Source organism: Heterocephalus glaber, unplaced genomic scaffold (assembly GCF_053883595.1).
Source record: "Heterocephalus glaber isolate CG9 unplaced genomic scaffold, H.glaber_assembly_v1.0 deba00001662, whole genome shotgun sequence".
NCBI lineage: Eukaryota > Metazoa > Chordata > Mammalia > Rodentia > Bathyergidae > Heterocephalus > Heterocephalus glaber.
The window spans coordinates 4994627-5015118 of record NW_028258403.1 but is presented as its reverse complement, the minus strand read 5'-3'; the positions used below and the strand labels follow the sequence as shown (position 1 = coordinate 5015118).

The 20492-nt window shown below is 37.7% G+C and overlaps 1 protein-coding gene across 2 annotated transcripts in view; it reads left to right on the top strand.

The window, feature by feature from the left end:
- LOC147822325 (uncharacterized) overlaps nucleotides 1–20492 on the top strand; it is a 289748-nt gene that overhangs the window by 260002 nt on the left and 9254 nt on the right. Inside the window, exon 9 of one of the 2 annotated variants that reach the window (XM_087197225.1) lies at nucleotides 5904–8236. The exons of the other annotated variant lie outside the window; for it this stretch is intronic. The gene's annotated coding sequence lies outside the window, so the exon portion shown is untranslated. Of the gene's footprint in view, nucleotides 1–5903; nucleotides 8237–20492 lie in introns of those variants that run through there. 2 annotated transcript variants of the gene reach the window in all.

The window sequence follows — 20492 nt, the reverse complement described above, 5'->3', positions numbered from 1 at the left end:
AAAGGTGCTCTTTGTCATGAAAGTATCTTATTTCTCCAACCATTTTGAAAGATAGTTTTGCAGGGTCCATCAATCTGGGTTGGAGGCTGTTTTCCTTTAGGGCTTGAAATATGTCACTCCAAGCTCTTCTTGCCTTGACAGTTTACATTGAGAAGTCTCCTGTGATTCTGATGGGCTTTCCTTTGTATGTGATTTGTTTCTTTTCTCTAATTGCTTGTGGAATTTTGTTCTTCTCTTGGGTTTCTGGAAGTCTAACTATTATATGCCTATGTGTAGATGTTTTTTTTATCAAGGCTAGTTGAAGTCCTGTATGCCTCACTTATCTCTATGTCAAGTTGTTTTCCCCTGCTTGGGAATTTTCTGCCATCACTTCTGTGAACAGTTTTTTTATGCCATCTGCACTCTCTCCTGTTTCTTCATTGACTCCAATCAGTCTTATGTTATTCTTCTTTGCATCATCTAGCAGCTGCTGGATTGATTTCTTGTGGTTCCTTACAATTTTACAGAAATTTTTCTCTTCCTGGTCACTAATTGCAATCTTATCTTCTGTATCTGAAATTCTGTCCTCACATTGGCTCATTCTGCTGTGTAAGCTTTCAATGGAGTTTTTAATCTCCTGGAAATCTGTTTGCATCTGTTTTATGGATTCCATTTGTTTCCTATGTTGGGATTCCATCATTTACCTCAGATCCTCTACTTTTTTATGTGTCCTCTCTAGATTTATTAATCATGTCTTGCACTATGGGCAGAATCTCTGCTGTTATCTGAGAAATTATTTCTGATTTCATTTTTCCCAGATCCTCTTTTGTTGCCAGTTCAGGGAGTCCAGGTGTTTGAGTATCAGATTATTGCATCTCATTTCCCTTTGGGGTTGCTTTAGGTGATCTGGAAGCCTGCTTTTGAGGCTTGTTCATGTGTCTTCTCATTTCAGCAGGGGGGCGGCGTGTTTGCTGCTGGCAGCTGCACCACTCACCTCCTCTGCTGAGAGTGGTGCTATGGTGGCCTGGGAGCCTCCTCCTGGGCACTGGGACTGGCTCACTTCCTCTGTGCTGGGATTGGTGCTATGGTGGCCTGGGAGCCTCCTCCTGGGTGATGGGACTTGCTCACCTCCTCTGCACTGGGAACAGTGCTATGGCAGCCTGGGACCGTCCTCCTGGGCACTAGGATCCTCCTCCTGGGCACTGGGATAGGCTCACCTCCTCTGTGCTGGGAGCAATGCTATGGCTGTCAAAGCCTTTTCTGAATCTATTAAGAAGATCATGTGATTTTTGTCCTTGCTTCTGTTTTTGTGATGTATTACATTTATTGATTTGCATATGTTTAATCATTCTTGCATCCCTGTGATGAAGCCTACTTAGTCATGAAGTATGAGCCTTTTGATTTGTTGTATTCTGTTTGCCACCATCTTGTTGAGGATTTTTGCATCTCTGTTCATTAAAGAGGTTGGTCTTTAGCTGTCCTTTGTAGTTCTTATCTGGTTTTGCAATTAAGGCAATGCTAGCTTCCAGGAATAAATTCTTTTTCAATTTCATTAAAGAGTTTGAGGAGTATTAGCATTAGATCTTCCATGAAGTTCTTGTAGAATTAAACAGTGAATCCATCAGGTTCTGGGCTTTTCTTAGTTGGTAGGTTTTTTAAAAAAATTACTGCCTCCATTTAATTGCCCATTATTTGACTGTTATTAGGATTTAATCTGTTTTTCTAATGTGAACATTCACAGCATTAAACGTCCCTCCAAGTACTGTTTTCATTGTGTCTCATAGGTTGTGGTGTGTTGTTCTGGCACTATCTTTTGATTCTAGAAATTGTTTAATTTTTTCTGTGACCCATTGATTATTCAAAAGTGGTTTTTAATTCCAATTTTTTACAGAACTTCTGTGGTTTCTTTTGGCATTGATTTCTAGTTTTAGTGTGCTATGATCCAATAATATGCATGGGATAAATTTGATTCTCTTGTATTTATTTAAGCAAGATTTGTGAGTTAATATGTGGTCCATTTTGGAGAAAGTTCTATGTGCTGCTGAGAAGAACATGTATTTTGTTGTTGGGCAGAAAGAACACTCTGTAAATATCTGTTAAGTCAATTTGTGTAAAGGTGTGTTTCAACTCTGATATTTCCTTGTTGATTTTTCATCTAGTTGATCTGTCTATTTGTGAGTGTGGGGTATTACAATCCCCCACAATGATTGTGCTGATGTTTATTTGATCTTTTATGTCCAGGTATTTGTTTTGTGAAGTTGGGTGTGCCCACATTTGTTGCATATATTTTTTTCAATTGTTATATCTTCCTGTTGAGTTGTTCCCTTAACTAATATGTAGTGACCTCTTTGCCCCTTCTGATAAGTATTGGCTTGAAGACCACTTTATCTGAGAATAGGATACCTATTCCTGCTTGCTTTGGAGGACCTGTTGCATGGAATACTGCTTTCTGGCCTTTGATTTTTAGTTTATTAATTTCTTTTGGATTATATGTCTCTTGTATGCAGCATACTATTGGGTTTTGCTTTTTGATCCAATCTGCCAACCTGTCTTTTGATTGGGAAATTGAGGTCATTTGTGTTGAGGGTTATTACTGAAAGGTATTAACTTACTGCTCTCATTGCATAGTTTTCTGTTGTTGATTCCTTTATTTGTGCTTTTTGTTTAACTTCTCATCCTGTGTGTTGTATCCTTTTCTTAAGACTTTATGCCATTTTGGGCTTCATTATCTCTAAGATACCTTTACAACTTTTTTGGAGTGCTGGTTTTATGGTCATGAATTTCTTAAGGTAATCTTTGCTTTGGAAAGGCTTTATTTCTTCATCAATTCTGAAAGATACTATTATAGGATATATTAGTCTCAGTTGAAATTTGTTTTCTTTTAGGACTTGAAACACTTCATTCCATGCTTTCCTGGCCTTTAAAGTTTACGTTGAAAAGTATGCTGTAATTCTAATAGGCTTACTTCAGTAAGTGATTTGTTACTTTCTCTTACAGCTTTTACTTCTGGGACTTGTGCTGGACATCTGGGATTTTGACTGGGATATGTCATGGAGAAGTTCTTCTCTGGTCATGGCTATTTAGGGTTTTATAGACCTTGATTGCCTCTATATTGAATTCTTTTTCATACTTGGAAATTTTTCTGCTATGATTTCTGTAAGCAGAATTTTTTATTCCATGCATTTTATCTTCTGGCTTTTCTTTAGCTTCAGTTAATCTTAAGGTTGTCTTTGCATCATCTAGTAGCTGTTGGACCAATTTTCCTTGCTGTCTTGTTTTTAAGGTATCTCTAAGTATATGGTCTTGTGCATCAGACGTATCTTCTGGTTCTAATACTCTCTCCACACATTGGTTCCTTCCACTGCTCATACATTCATTGGATTTTGTATCTCTGGGATTTCTGTTTAGCACCTTTTCTTGCTCTAGTTCTTTGGCAAATTTGTCATTCATGTTTTGAATGGTTTTAGTTAGCACTTCTAATTTTTTTATTTCACTCTTCTTTAAGCTCGTCGATCAGTTTATTCAGTAATTCCACCATCTGATTGGTTAACTCATCTTTGAGCTTGGCAAGTTTCTTTGTTTCCTCTTTGATTATTTCATACAATTCTGTAATTTGATATTTTACTTCCACTCCACTTATGTCCCTTTGGATCTACTTTGGGGACTTGAGAGTTTGTGGAGGCATTTTGTTGCCTTGTTTTCTCATGCCATGCATATGTGGATGTGTGTGTGTGTGTGTGTGTGTGTGTGTGTGTGTGTGTGTGTACTGAGGGTTGAGATCAAATACAGTGAAAATACTTTGTTGTTGATCTCTTTAGTTAGTTTTTACTTTTTAGTGATGTGATCTTGGCTCTATTTGCCAAGAGGTAATGGCTACCAGTTTGACCTAGTCAGTTCAATAGGATCATACCCAATCACTGTATTGAAAGAAGAGAATTTCTACTTGTTAAAACAGTGTCAATTGATCCAACTATACATCAATCATCATTAAAGTTTGCTTTCACATTTTCACTGTTTTATCAGTACCATTGTAGATTATACAACACTGTCCCCAGTATTTAGACTGGGTGAGGAGGGAGGAGAAAGGAAAGAAGGGAGTAAGTCAGCAAGAAAAGAGACCATTAAGAAAAATATCAATAGGTGAAAAACAAGAGTTCAGACTGTGTTGGAATTATTTTTATACCTGGAGTAAAGGGCTAATGTTGAGGCAGTTTGAGAGAATATTTGTGGAGGTGTGAGATGAGGTGCAGAGATGGAGGGAAATGTAATTAGAGATTGAAGGAAGCTGTGAGATTGTCAGGGTTTTTAATCCTCTCTGCACAATTTTGGTGAGAGTCACCCTGACATTCCCATGAAAGATACTATTTAAATTAAGGCACTGGTTAATTCTTATTCTCTTTTTCATATGTATCTATAGATCTATATATATATTATACATATTGAATATATATATTATGTCATATGAAATGTGGAGAGGAAGAGAGGGAAGATAGGATAAAAGATGAAGAGAAGAAAAAAGAGTAGAGAGAGAAATGTTTAAGAAAAGAAAAGAAAAAAGATCAAAAGAGGGAAAAGAATAAAGTTATAAAATAAAATAAATTTTTTAAATAATAAAGAAGCAAGAACCATAAAAAACCCAAAACAACTAAACAAGCAAGCAAGCAAATAAAAAAAACAACCCTCGTGTAGCTTTCATAGCACAAAACCAAAGCATCTCTACAGCTCCCCTCCTGCAGCAGTCTGAGTCCAACTGCAGGCTTCCAAGCTGCTCCCCACCATCAGTTTGCTTAACTGCCCACCTGAAAATGAGACACCTGCCAATTGCATGGCTCTCCATCTTCCACCTGCAAGTCCTGCTTTGGGTGTGGCTAACTGCAGGCCTCTGTCTCTGTCTGGCTCTATTTCTGACTATCTCAGTTAACTGGGAGAGGGGGGATGTGGTGTAGGTTGCCAGACGGCTGATTCTCCATCAACTTCTGTCAGGGACTTTCCACTCCTGCTCCCAAGGCAAATCCTGAGTCATCTCCATGTTTTTCCTCCACTGAACTTTGGCCTAGTGCATAGTGAGAAACCCTCTGGCCCATGTGCCACTCTTACTCCCTCTGCCCATTGTCCCTTTTCAGTCATTGTCCCAAGAGCTTCACTCGCTAACCCATTAAACTTAGTGCATCCCCCAGGCTCAGCAAAGGGCTTCTTTTGCCAGTGCCTAAATGTGGGCAGTGGGCAGGGGACCCTGCCGACTCAGATCTTCCTGATGTTTGGGAAAACAGTATGAGAGCACCTGCTATGTGCTGGCTTTGCTGTGTCTGTCTCCCAGGATGTGGTCTGCAGCTCCCTATCAATGAGTTCTGTGTTGCCTACAGCTTACAGTGTTCAGCTACTCTGCTTAGGGTGGAAGATTTCCCTTATCAACACCAAATAGTGGACAGTTGGCAGGATGCTGCAGGGACACAGAGCTCCCCAGGGTTCGAGAGGATGATGGGAGGAGGGATTGCCTGTTTCAGTGCTGCTAGCTGTCACTTTCCCCCTCATATTTCACCTGTTGCAGTCCATGGCTCCCTGAGGCCCTCCCTGCAGCTGTCTCTCTTGCTGGGTTTCCACTTCCGGGTGAGAGGGACAGAATTTAAGGAGCCTATCCCAAGAGTCTGACCTCTGCCCCACTGGCTCCTTCCCTCAGGATGTTAGACCCACTCCAAGATGGTATGTTTACTGTGTACAGGTGTAAGGGGTGCTACGGACCAGCAGTGGCCCTGCTTCCCTTTCTTTGTTTTGTTTTGTTTTTTGTTTTGGTACCAGGGATTGAACTTGGGACCTTGCGCTTGCAAGGCAGGTGCTGGAACCGCTGAGCTAAATCCCCAGCCCCACCTGCTTCCCTTTCTTGACCACCCCAGTATTTGATTTGATCTACTGGATTTCTCCTTCAGGTGTGTGTGTTCGCCTCCCCCTTTCTGCATACCGGTTCCGTCAGCCAGTGGCTCTCCCTGGGCATCCTTCATGCACCTCCATCACTAGCCTGCCATGATCAAGAGCGTAAAAGCTATTTTCATCGTAGGACTAGAAAGTGAAAAAGACTGTGAAATTCCCTTTAACCATAATCCCTGGAAAGATCCATGGCCAGTGATTTAATTTGGTGAATATACTTCCAGCTCTTTCTCCTAAACATATTCTGGTATCACATATATATTATGAAAAAAATAATATTTTGATTTGTAGCTTTGAATATGTTCTAAATAAAAGAAATGTGTTTTCTCATGTATAAGTATTACAAATATTTTTTCCATCCTGTGGCTTACCTTTTCACTCTTTTAATAGCGTCTTAATTTTAATGAAGATCTATTTATCATATTTTCATTCAGAATTTGTATCTGTAAAAAGGACTGTGTCTGTCCTTTGTAAGGAGTGCTTGATTGCAAGATCATTAAGATTTTCTCCTGCACTTTACATTCAAACATTTCAGAAACTAAAGTACATGAAATGAAGTAAAAGTGGTAAGATATTGACAATTAGTAAATTGAGGTGAAAGGTATACAAATGTTTCTTAAAAGTTTTGGGTTTTTTTTTTTAATGATTCTAGGGATTGAACCCAGGGTCTTTGCACTGAGCTACCTCCCCAGCTTTTGTAAATTTTTATTTTGAGACAGGATCTTGCTGGGTATTGCTAAGTTCCTAACTTGCCCAAGTTGGGCTCAACATTGGGATCCTCCTGCCTCAGCCTTCCAAAGTGCTAGCAATTATAGCCATGCACCACCACACCAGGCAATTTTTTTTTGTCTTTTGTATGTATTTTGTTTCTACAATTTCTAGTGTAGAATATTTTTAATAGAATGGCCTTAAATTTAAAAAATCTATTTGGAGGAAAATTGACATCAGGACAAATTGAGTTTTCTTAGCAGTGAATACTGAGGTATTTTATCATTCTACATGTTCAGTTTACCTCTCTGTTCTAGAAGCAGTGTTGGATTATTCTCTTCATATAAATTTTGTATATTTTTTTCAATTTACACTTACTCCTAGGTATTTTGCTATTTTGTTGTTGCAATTGTGAATAGATTATTTTGTGTTTCATTTTTATTTTTTATTACTACATGTTTGCAATATGTAATGATTGCATTCCTCATTGGTACAAACACATAACACATCCTGATTTGTTTTTATCCCCTTCCCTTTCCTCTCCCCTTCTTCTCCCCTCCCTCTATCTCTTGATAACCTTGCCAGTTGTTTCCCTATTTCCTATTACCTTTCTTTTATCTTGATCTGTATTTATATTTGGGGTTTCTCATATAAGAGAGACCATTTTATATTTAAGCTTCTTGTCTGATTTTTTTCACTTACCATTATGCTCTCAAGATCTGTCCATTTTGCTACAAATGACTCAAGTTTAAGCTTCTTTAATACAAAGTACTCCTCCATTATGTATAAATACCACATTTTCTTTATCCATTCATCTGCTGACGAACATATAGAATGCTTCCAAGATTTAGCTATTATGAGTTGTGCTGTTGTAAACATGGGTAAAAGTCCACACAACCGTCCCCAAATAAAAGACTCAATCAAAAAATGGGCAACCAAATGAATAGACACTTCTCATAGGAAGAAATAGCCAATAAATATACAGAAAAAATGTTCAACACCTGTGGCCATTAGATAAATGGAAATTAAAGCAACACTAAGATTCCATCTCACTCCAAAAAAATCAATAACAAACACTGGAGAAGCTGTGGGGAAAAGGAACCTTCTATGTTGTTGGTAGGAATGTAAACTAGTACCACTATTATGGATATCAGTATGCAGCTTCCTCAAAAAATAAAAGTAGAAATTCTAGTTGACCAAGCTACTCCCCTTCCAGGTTACCGCCTGCCATTATTTCTAACTGACTGATGCTATAGAAAGCTATTTTGTTTCAGAATATTTATCTTGTAATTTGTCACTGTGCTATAACTTTTTTCTAATAATTTTTGGTATAGATTTTTAGGAAGATAACAGTAACATGAGCAAATAATGAAAGTTTCTTCCTTCTAATATTTTAGAGGGTTTTTTCAAACTTGCTTATTAAATTGATTTCCTGCACAGTATTGAATAACAGTGATAGTGAGTATCATAGTCTTCCTGACTTTACTGGAATGACTTCTAGTGTTTCATTGTTAATGTTGCTTTGGATTTTGTTAAATTCTTTTAATCATATGAATAGCTTTTATTTAATTAGAACTCCTGTTAAGTTATAGTAAGTTCCTTTTTGGCATCTTTGTTAATGACTTCTTTCTCTTGTAATTTATGAATGCAATAAATTTCTTTATAGTAACTATATTTTCATTTCAGAAATACAATCTCCTTGGTCATGATTTTCATCATACTGTTGAATATAGTCTAGCCTTTTTTCAACTATATTCACAAATAAAATCAGCCTACAATATTCTTATGTGCTTGCTTTTTTTGGTCAGGTTTTGGTGTCAAAGTATTGATGACATTCCTCACTGTGGGTTACTAAATACATGTGGTGACTGGAATTGATTCTAGCTACTATAGAGCTTCTTGTTCGGTTCCCTGTTTATCACTTGCCTACAGAACCCCAAGAACACACGTCATTAATATTCCTTTGCAGCCAGGTAAGACAAGCCAGAAGAAATACTGTCAGATCATTAGCATCAACTTAAGATTGTAGGCTTTAAAATATTCCTGGTAGAAATATGTCCTGGGCAGAAAATATCCAGTTGATTTTTTAAAATTAGCTTAATAATGTTCACTGACAAAAATAAAAACAAATAAAATTCAAAACTTCCCAGTAAAATGGATAAAAGAAATGTAGAAATGTAAAAACATGTAGAAACTTTTCAAAAAGGTAGAAAAAAATTAATGTGTGAGCAGGAAAGGCAGTGACTATTCGAATTAGCTCTCAGAACACACAGAACATATTCACAAAGTACAAGCAGATGTAAATAATTTCATATCATGTATTTTGACTACCTTGTTCATTTTTTTAAAGCCAAGTTTAAGCAGATGTAAATGATTTCATATCATGTATTTTGACTACCTTGTTCATTTTTTTAAAGCCAAGTTTAACCTAGTGCCTCATATAAGAGAAGCCTTCAGTAAGTATTTTATGAATGAATGAAGGAGAGATCACTGGGGTGCTTTCACATGTTCTATTGGCCCATCACATAACACATGATACACTGGGCTATCTACATCGTCAGGGGAGCCTGTGTGGTAAGAAGAGACTCTGGGTTCTGCCCCTCTGTGACCAGGGTGGAGCAGGAGGCTGCACTTCAGGGAGAGCTGTCACCCCTGCTCATCCCTGCCGTTTGTGGCTGCAGATTCAGGTGCATGTGGAAGGCTGGCCAACTCAAGTTGAATAGCAGGACCAAGTAATAAGTGACTGTGTGGCACACATTCTAGGGTCTAGACAGTGGTGCTATTTCCCCAGAGAAAGCATAACTTCTGAACTTAAGTATGTGGGGTTAATTTGTAGTATTCACAGGATGAACATGAGTGTGGGTTCTAGAGGATATTTAGAAATTGGCCTCCAGGAGTTGACTGTATAAAGAAGGTGTGGTTTTCTTTGTAAAATGGAGTACTACTCAGCCATAAAGAATGACAAACTAGAGACATTTATAGCTAAATGGATGCATATTGAGGCCATACTCTTAAGTGAAATAAATAGGACACAAGTGTAAATACCAAATAGTTTCTCTAGTGTGAGGAGCTGAAAGTGTAAATAAGGATCAAAATGTATAACTGATAATGTGAAATAGGAAGAAAAGGTCTAAAGGGGTAGGGGAAAGGAAAGAAGGAAAAGAAAAAAATATGAGAAAAGGAAAAAATGGAAACAAAGTCTTTGTAAATAGGGAGGGATGGAGGGTGGAAGGGAGGGCAGGGGAAGGGGGAAAAAATAAGAACCAAGATACTCACATAATGGTACAAGCTCCCAATGATGAATGTAACTGTATTGTATACCTAAAATGCACCAATAAACTTAATGGAGAAAAAAAAAGAAATTGGCTTCCAGGGTGCCGCAGGAGTCCCTTCTCTGCCGTATGCTTCTGCAGTTATTTGGTTGTTGCACTTAGGAAACCTGATGTGATAACAGAATTTAAAAATCTTTGGGATGACTCCCTAATCTGTGAGAATTAAACTGAAGTTCTGAAACCTCCAAGTGAGGTGTTATTAGTGTCTGGGATGCATCTTTGACCTGATAGATGCCCAGCTCTGGGAAAAGCATTTTGTGCAAAGCCAAATGATACAGGAATGAGTGTCTCTCAGCCCTTTGATACAGTAAAACATCCAATCTACTACTGCGACCTCTCTTACCTCCTAAATATAACTTGGCTATGTCTGTTTTTCTCTAATCCCACTGCCACTGTCCTAGTCCAGCGCATAGTTACTTATAGCCTAGACTTCTACAGGAGCTTCCTCACTAGTCACAGGGCCATGGAATGGCAGGCAACCGGGCACCAATGTTTACATTGTAGCCTAGGTGAGTCTGCCCCTTTTAATGCATTCCTACACACACACACACACACACACACACACACACACACACAGGCTAACTATAAGCAATAAGGAGGCACATTTAGAGTCATGCAGCTTGGAGATACTACTGGTCTTTCCTCCCTCTTCAGATTCATTTTCCCTTTTTATTTATTTATTTTTCTAGAATATTTCAAGCACATGAAAAAATGTAAAGTGCGCTATAAAATACATCCTCATGCATGTGGCACTCAACTTTTTCACAATGTACCATTTAGGGCTGGGGTTTTGCTCAATGGTAGAGCACTTGGCTAGAATGGGTAAGGCTCTGGATTCAATCCCCAGGACTAAAAAAGGCACATTGTATCATTTACAGAAACTAATTTTGGAAGTAGGTAACCTAAATGCCAATTATGAAATATAGCACACATAGAGATGATGGCATATATATATATGAATATTTATGTATATATATTATACACACACACATATATATATACCTTCTAAGGTTATATATATAAAAAACCTTTTAAAGATTACATACTCATGCACCTACCATTCAGTTTAAGAAATAGTGTTTCCAAATCCCTTTGAAATCTCCCATGTGTTCCAAGTATAACTTCCAAACCAGCTGTGTCTTCACAGAAAGAACTACTCTTCTACATCCTATTTCTTTTCATTTCTTCACACACAAACACACACACAGAGTTTTGCCTGATTTTTGACCTATATATAAATGGAACAGTTCTGAATGCATTTCCTGTGACTTGCTTAGTAATATTTTGGGGCATCCTCTCTGTTATGGCAGGAAACTGTAATTCATCCATTTTCACTGCTTTCTAGTCCATCCTTCTCACTGCAGCCAGGCCAATCTCTTAAAGATATAAAACAAATTATTTGTCACTCCACTTAATAAAACCCTTCAGTGGCTTTCTGATACTCTTGAAATAGAGTCCCAGATTCCCTAGCCTGGCTCTGCCTCCCTCTCCAGTCAAGTCACACTGCTCTCCTTCCAGGTCCTTGATCTCAACAATCTCTGTTAATCCTTCTGGCCTTCGCACACACCTGAGGTCTTCCTTCCACTGTTTACTAACTTCAGACTCTCATATCACTTCTTTGGATGAATCATCACTGATTCCCAATATAAATGAGACTCAGGCTGGGGATTTAGCTCAGTGGTTCCAGCGCCTGCCTTGCAAGCGCAAGGTCCCGAGTTCGATCCTCGGTACCAAAACAAAAAAACAACAAAAAACCCCCCCAATATAAATGAGACTCTTCTTGTTTTGTTTCTTTTCTACTCTGTTTCTTCATAGCACTTATAACAGTTTTGTTATTATATATTTCTTTGTGCATTTATTCATTTATTTTTATATTTATGTTGCGTTTGGTGGTTCACACCTGTGATCCCAGCACTTGGGAGGCTGAGACAGGAGGATTGCCACAAGTTCGAGGCCAGCCTCAAATATAAATATAGTGAGTTCAAGGCCAGCCTAAGTTACAGAACAAGACCTTGTGTAAGAACAAAATTCTTTTGTATTTTTAGAATGCCTGTCTTCCTTTCAGTTTTACCAGGTACACAACCACACAGGCTTCGCTCACGGTGGTATATCTAGGCCTAGCATAGCTCTGGCATATAGCAGGTGCAAAATAATTATCACTCAATGAGAATTGAAGCCAACAAAAATTGATGCAGTCAGAGCAAAGAAAAAAAGTTCAATGTATCATTCTAGGGCAAATCTCTGCTGGACAAAATTGTTAAAAAGGAAAGTAGCAAAGTATTCTTTAAGAAAGCATGTCAGATTCAATATGATCAGAGGCTGATGTTAAGCTTTTGTGTATGCCCTATATGCTGACCTAGAGAAAGCAACCAAAAGACAATTTAATTGCTATGTTATATTTAATGAATAAATTATACCCCAATAACTAAAACTTACTGAGTGCTTGTTTATCCAGGCACTTTTTAATTGCTTTGTGTGAATGAATTGAATTAATTATTGTAATAACCCCAAGAGGTAGATCCCATCATTATCTCCAGGTTAACATATCAGGAAACGGAGGCACAAGAAAGATGAAGTAACTTGCTGGCGGTTATATATTTAGTAAGTGGCAAACACAGGATATGGATGAAGACAATGTCACTCCAGTGCTCTTCCTCATTATGCTTTTTTACCTTTTAATAATTTTGCTCAATGAATATTTGTGTCCATAAGAAATGATGTGAGTCAGACTAAATATTCAAACAAAGTGTAATGGGTCTTTGGAATGAGAGAGTTTGGTCCTACGTGTGGCTATTTGCTGTAATGTCTCAGTGGTCCCTGACAGACAGGTGAGACTTGGAGGAACAGACATGGGAAAATGATGCTGTCCATAACTGAAGGTGCAATGACAGAATGTAACAGGTATTAGGAAAAGGGATGAGATTGATGTTGATGGACAACCGGTGGTGAGAAATGTGTAGAAAGGTGTAAAGATAGACCCCTGCCAGAATGTAGAGGGTCTTGAACGAGACTTTTAGACATTTATAATTTTTTAAACAGGGCTTAGATAAAGGTATATAGCACTGACTACATAACATAACAGCTTCAACAGTTCATGTGAGGGAGATTGAATGGCATCTCTCCCCCTACATATTTGTAGTCACTTATTACCATAATAGCTGAAAGGTCCTTGTCCTTCAGATATATAGGAGAATGTCTGCCAGATGGGAAAGTCAGGAAGGAAGGAAGTTGCAGGCACAGACCCCAAGGAACTCAGAAGAGAATTTATGGTAATGGGTAGAGTTAGGCCAAGAGAACTAGAAGGAGCACTGGTGCCTAGGATCAGAGGCGAGGGCTAAGACTGGGAGAGCAGCAGGTGACACTGGGACTCATCGGGACCTGGTCACTCTCCCAGGGTCTGTGCCCTACAGGAGAGGAGCTGTGGGTGCTGAAGCAGACATGCTCATGCACTCCATCACAGCCTCCGTGTGATGTGACTCTTGGTGTTCCCAGTCTCAACAGTACTGTGTTGTGGATTCCCAGCTTAGCTGAACATTCATGTGGCAGGAGCAATGGGAACAGCTCTAATTCTGGAATACAAGGGTAAACTTAATTCCTGGATATTATCTCGAGAAGATTCTTGGAAATTCTTTGAGGGAGAGTTAGTACAGGAGACTAGAATTCCAATAATCATTTCTGTGGTAAATCTGAACACATGAAACTTAGCAAATAATAGCAATGGAATTAAATCTATTTTCCTTAGATGCTGATGTGAGACATTTGAGGTACATCTCTCTCTAACCCAGATTTTCTCTGCTAGGTTACCCATCTAGCTGTGCTGTGGACTCTTCTACTTGGATGTTTCATAGTACCAAAAATTCAACATTCCGACACCTGAATTCATTATATCCCCTCTTTCCTATCTTCTCCATCAGGATTCCTTACCTTAGTGAGATGGCATCTCTTTCTCTTAGTTGCTCAAGCCAGTAACTTGTACATTATATTTATCCCTACGTCTATTTAAACTACCCCCCATATGAAATCCATGAGGTTTTATCAACTTTACTTATAAATAGGTTTCCCATCGACACATCAGTGACAGGCATAGGTGGATTTATTAAGGAGAATCAAAGTTCACATTCAGAAAAGAGTGTGGGTGCTTGAGGGGTGAGGTGCATTATGGTCTGGAGTTATGTGTTTTTATATCGTCTTCATTTCCTCAGGATGATGATCTAAGGTGTGTATTCCTAGTGTCTGTCAGGTTACCCATCAGTGGACTAGATTAGACTGAAAACTATTTGCATAAAGGTTAGAGATATGGACCCAAGTAACAGTGCTGTTTCCTTTGTGAAACTATGGTATCAGAAGAAAGCACAGGCCCAATTTACAGGCTTGTTTTATCTTTAAGACTCAGGAGCTTTTTAATTTCATGTAATCCCATTTGTTGATTTTTTACATTATTTCCTGTAATATTGGACTTCTGTTCAGGAAGTCTTTGCCTGTGCCTGTGCCTTCAAGTGTTTTCTCTATGTTACATTCCAACAGTTTCTAAGTTTCTGGTTTTGTTTGTTGTTTTGGTACCGGGGATCAAACTCAGGACCTTGCGCTTGCCAGGCAGGCGGCAGAACCACTGAGCTAAATCCCCGGCCCTCTAAGTTTCTGTTTTTAAATCTAGGTCTTTGATCCTCTTTGATTTGGTTTGAGTACAGGGTGAGAGGTACAGATTTAGTTTCAATCTGCAGAGGGATATCCGTTTTTCCTGTTTAAAGAGGCTATCTTCCTCCAACATATGTTTTTGCCCCTTTGTAGAAAATCAGATGGCTATAGGCATGTCTTGTTTGTGTGTCTTCTGTTTCAATCCACTCATCTAAATTCTACATGCTAATACCATATTATTTTGTTACTATAAATTTACAGTATAACTTGAAATCAAGAATTGTGATGCCCCCCACTTTGATCTTTTTGCTCAGAATTGCTTTGGCTATTCTGGGCCTTCTTTAGTTCCATCTGAATTTTAAGATCACTTTTTCTAGTTATGTGAAGAATGTTGTTGGTATTTTAATAGGGATTGCATTGAATCTATAAATCCCTTTTAGTAATATAGCCAAAAACCAACAAATGCTATAACATTTTAAATTTTAAAGCTTCTTCACAGCAAAGCAAACAACTGATAAAATGAATGACATCAACAGACATATGGATAAACAAACTGTATACATACTATTTAGATAGATATAGATGATATAGGCATAGATATTATTTAGCCATAAAGAAAAATAAAATCATGTCATTTGCAAGAAAATGGTTGGAGCTTGATATCATAATGCCAAGTGAAATAAGTCAGATAAAGAAGCTTAAATATTACATGGCTTCTCTTACATGAGAAACCTAAAACAGAAATAAACAAACAAAAGAGAGATAATAGGAAACAAGAAGGCAGACTTTTGGAGTTGGAGAAGGGGATCAGGGGAAGAGGGAGATTAGAGAGACAAGGGTCAAAGAATAGAAAATAATCAAGATATGTTTTATTCATGTACAAGTTCCCCAAAACAAACATCACTATTCTATATTGCAATTAAATTAACAATTAAAAATAAAGACTCTTCGGAGTTTAGGTGTAAGTAGCCAAGAAGGGAAAATTCAGGCTTAGAGTTGAAAAAGACCATCCTTGGGAAACTTTGCATCCTAAAGCTATGGTGTTTTCTTAAGTACAATTTTATAATTACAATTTTCTTGTCTCCTTCCTATCTTTATTTTTTCTGTCCTATCTCAGTGTTCTAACCTCCAATTCTGCTTACCTAACCACCTCTCCAGTTGGTTCTCCACCCAACAGCCAGCACAATTGTTCTAATATTCCAACCTGAGCATGATCTTCCCCAAACCCCTTAAAACATTTTGTTGATATCCTCACCATAAAGACCAAGTTTTAACAAGGTGTGAATCACCAGTGCCTTGGAGCATGGTGGTGCCTGATACCCACCCAGGGAATGTAGCCGGCATGGAAACCTGGTCAGTTTGTTGCATGTCTCCTTACCCCAGCTGTGGGTTCTGACCTCTCTATTGGTACTAGCAGATAATTTGCTGTTGCAAGTGGGTCGTTTGTCTTTTTACTTTTCCAGTGTATTTTCTGCTATGCAGAGGCTATAAAATTTGATATAATCAAATCTAGATTTTTTTCTTTTATGATTTTGGGGGTTTAAATTACATTTAGAAATTCCTTGTCTGTTTTAACATTATAAAAATATTTTTTACGTTTGAACCTAACACTTCTATGATTGTATTTTGCGCATTTAAATATTAATACATTTGCACGTATTTGTATACAGAACATAACGTGAGAAAAGGATCTAACTTTACTGATTTCCCATTTGGTGGTCAGTTTCCCCAAATAAATAATACATTTTTGCTTCACTGATTTAAAATGCTACCTTAATCATTTATTAGATTCTCATACACCCTGGGCCTGTTTCTTGACTCATCTTTTCTGGTAGTTCTACTTTGTTTTTATTCCTGCACAGATATCAGACTAGTTTATTATTTATAGGCTTTTTTTAACAAACAGAAGTTTTGATTATTTTTAAAGCTAAACTTTTACTATGTGACTTCTTTTATTGAAAGATTTAACCTCTATATATTAATTATTGAGACATGTATGAAATCACTTGATTTCACAGACATGTTTACTGTATAAGAAAATAATAATTTAAGCAACTAGATATTTTTACACTGTAATAGTCACATGCCTACCAGCTCACATGATTTCCTCAAAATCTTCTCTCAAGGATACTATTAGAAAAATCACAGGGGACGAGGGAAAAAATAAGAACCAAGAGAGTATGTAAAGGTGCATATCTCCAATGATGAATGTCATTATATTGTACACCTAAAATGTACCAATAAAAGGGTATACAAAAAAAAAGAAAAATCATCTTTTAGTAAATACAAATAGAGATATTCTAAGATTTACTGTATGATAATATACTTCAATTACTGAGAATAATTTTAGTATTACTGATGAGGGGCAGCCAACAATATTTGTACAGTGTTAGCTTTTTTAGAAAACTAAATACCTGTAATACTGGATCTGCACACAGCATTGGCAAATTAAATTCACCAGCATACAGTAAGGGCAATTTAAAGTCAGAGAAAAATGTTTGAGGCTCCTGATCTAGAGGTATTACTAGAGTTTATTATAACCTTTTATTGAAGAATTATTTAATATAATGCATGTATCATTTAAGCTATTAATCTCATTCACATTTAAACACAAAGAACTAAAAGCTTAATAATACATGATGAATCAAATCTACATCAATATTTTAGTAATATCATTTTAAAAATATTTCTTGAAGAAAAATGAAATAAAAATTTACATTTTATATATTTCTGAAAAAAATCATTAGAAAGTTTGTATAATTCTTTATTAATCAGAGCCAGGGTGTGAGAATGAAATAAAATCACTTGTATTTATATAGCAGCATAATTTTTTATAAACAAAGTATTTCAAATGAAAAATCCTTAGTTAAAAGATTTAAAGCAAATGTGACTCAATTATTTTGTGTGAAAATTTATGACTAACATGTTACTTAGTAATCTCTCTTCTCTGAATTTATTCTACAGAAATGTGCAAAGATATATATACAAGGATATTCATTGTATCATTGTAGCAATAGCAAAAAATAGAAACAACATGAATATTTAACAGTGGATGAAAGGTTTAGTAACTTATGGTAGCCATATAAAGGAATATGTAAATGAATTGCAGGACTGTATGTTTAGTTTTATCCGTTTTTTCATAAAATTAAACAAAGATACCAAAAAATTCTCTTTGTATGCCAAATGTAACAAGATTGAGACCCTTACCTGCCTTACAGAGTAGTCACCAAGCAAGAGAATAGTGATGGCGAGTAAGGCAAGGATAGACTGATTGGGGCCAGCATTTCTGATCTCTAGTTTTCAAGGCTGATTATTCCCCAGCCAGGTCTTATTTTCAGGGAAAGAGGATATGCCTAAAGCCTTAAGGAGTTATTCAAACTAACCATTCCTACACTGTTTACTCTGCATACCTTGCCTTTCCCATGGAAAGCCCAGAAAAGGCTTTGACCTAGGCCTTTCTCTCTCTCCTGCTTCTGCCTGACCAAAACTAGTATCTTCCCCCATCTTCTTACATGACATGTCATGTTCCTTTCTCTTGGGAAACGTAAGTAATAAATTCTCTTTCAATGACATCAGTCTCTTTTTTTCCCCCTTAAATTCCTTTATTGGTACATTTTAGGTATACAATACGTTTACATTTATCATTGGGTGCTTGTACCTGTACATGATGGATGTTGGTTCTTATTTTTTTCCCCATTACCTACCTATGCACCCTTCACCCCCTCCACCCTTCCCTATTTACATAGACTTTGTTTCCATTTTTTTTTCTCATAATTTTTCCTTTCCCTTCTTTCCTTTCCCTTTCCCCTCCCACCAACCCTACCCTTTTATACCTTTTCTTGCTATTTCAAATTATCAGTTATTCATTTTGATCATTCTTTGTCAACACTCAGTTACCTCCACGGTTAAAACCCCAGTTATAATTTTAATGCAGTGATGGGGCAAAAGTATGTGATCTTGTGGTCTGAAGTGGACCATGATGAAAGAAGCTGGAACTGAAAAGGATTCCAGCAAGAACAGGCTGGAGGTGCTAGGGTGGGCAGGGGTGCAGGCTGCCAGTGTCTGAGTGCAGAAACCTTAAACGGTTGGCAAGAGAGTCTTGGCTGGGTCAGGGAAGTGCACGTGACAGTCTCTGATGAACCCCAATATCGTCTCAAAGAAAGAGCAGCATTTGGACATTGGCCACACTCAGAGGGCACCAAAGCCAAATTATAATTGTTCTTGGCACAGAAGACCTTTTCCACTCTCCCTCTCCAAGGTGAGAAATTTATTTCTCACAGTTCTAGAAGGGGGAAGTCTAAAGTCAATGCACCAGTAGGTTTGGTGTCTAGTAAAGCTGCCCTCTGCTTCCAAGACTTGCTTGCAAGGTCCTGAGTTCAATCCCTGGTACCAAAAAAAAAAAAAAAAAGACTGGCTTTATTGCTGGGTCCACAGGAGAGATGAACACTGTGTCCTCACATGGTGAAAGGAACAAAAGGGCCTGAGATACTTCAGTCCAGCCCTTTTATAAGACACTGATTCCCTCCTGAAGGCAGAGAAGGCCCCACGTCTGATAACACCACATTGGGGTTAAATCTGGTCCTTGCTACACTTGCTGTTAATCTTTTCAATGTATAGTAGGCATCTTTACTGTATCTTTGGTTAAATGGACGTTATTTTCCTCTTTATCTTTTTTTTAATATTCTTTTATTGGTACATTGTAGGTATACAACACAATTACATTTCTCATTGGGAATTGTACCTTTACATAATGCATCTTGGTTCTTATTTTTTCCCCATTCCCAGCCCTCCCTTCACCCCCTCCACCCTTCCCTATTTGCAAAGACTTTATTTCCATTTTTCCATTTCTCATCATTTTTCCATTCCCTTCTTTCCTTTCCACTGCCCCTCCCACTACCCCTGCCCCTTTGGACCTTTTCTTCCTATTTTGCATTATCAATTATTCATTCTAATCATTGGTACATTTTAGGTATACAATATAATGACATTCATCATTGGAAATTTGCACCTTTACATAGTCTCTCTTGGTTCTTATTTTTCACCCTTGCCCAGCCCTCCCTTCAACCCCTCCAGTCCTCCCTATTTACAGAGATTTTGTTCCTATTTTTCCATTTTCTCATATTAATCCCATTCCCTTCTATCCTTTCCCCTAGCCCTCCCACTTCCTTCCCCTTTGCCCCTTTCCTTCCTATTTCACATTACCTATTATACGTTTTAGTCCTTATTTACACTTTCAGTTTCTCACACCAGAGAAACTATTCGGTATTTAAACATGTGTGTCCTATTTATTTCACTTAAGAGTATTGCCTCAATGTGCATCCACTTAGCTATAAATGTCTCTAATTTCTCATTTTTTATGGCTGAGTAGTACTCCATTTTATAAAAAAACCCACATTTTCTTTATCCAGTCTCCAGTTGATGGGCATTTGGGCTGTTTCCAAGTTTTAGCTATCACAAACTGTGCTGCTATGAACATGGGTGCACATATATCACTGTGGTATGATTCTTTTAATTCTTTGGGGAAGATCACCAGCAGTGGAATAGCTGGGTCAAATGGGACTTCCAGTCCTAGTTCTTTGAGGTATCTCCATACTGATTTCCACAGTGCTTGCACCAGTCTACACTCCCACCAGCAGTGGAGCAGGGTTCCTCTTTCCCCACAGCCCCACTAGCATTTGTTATTGGTTCATGATAGCAGCCATTCTATCTGGAGTGAGGTGGAATCTCAGTGTTGTTTTCATTTGCATCTCTCGAATGACCAGTGATGTTGAACATTTTTTCATGTATTTATTTGCTATTTCTACTTCTTTGTGTGAGAAATGTCTGTTCATTTCAGATGCCCATTTTTGGATTGGGTCTTTAAATTTGGGAGGTCTGATCTTTTTAGTTCTTTGTAGATTCGAGATAGTAGACCTT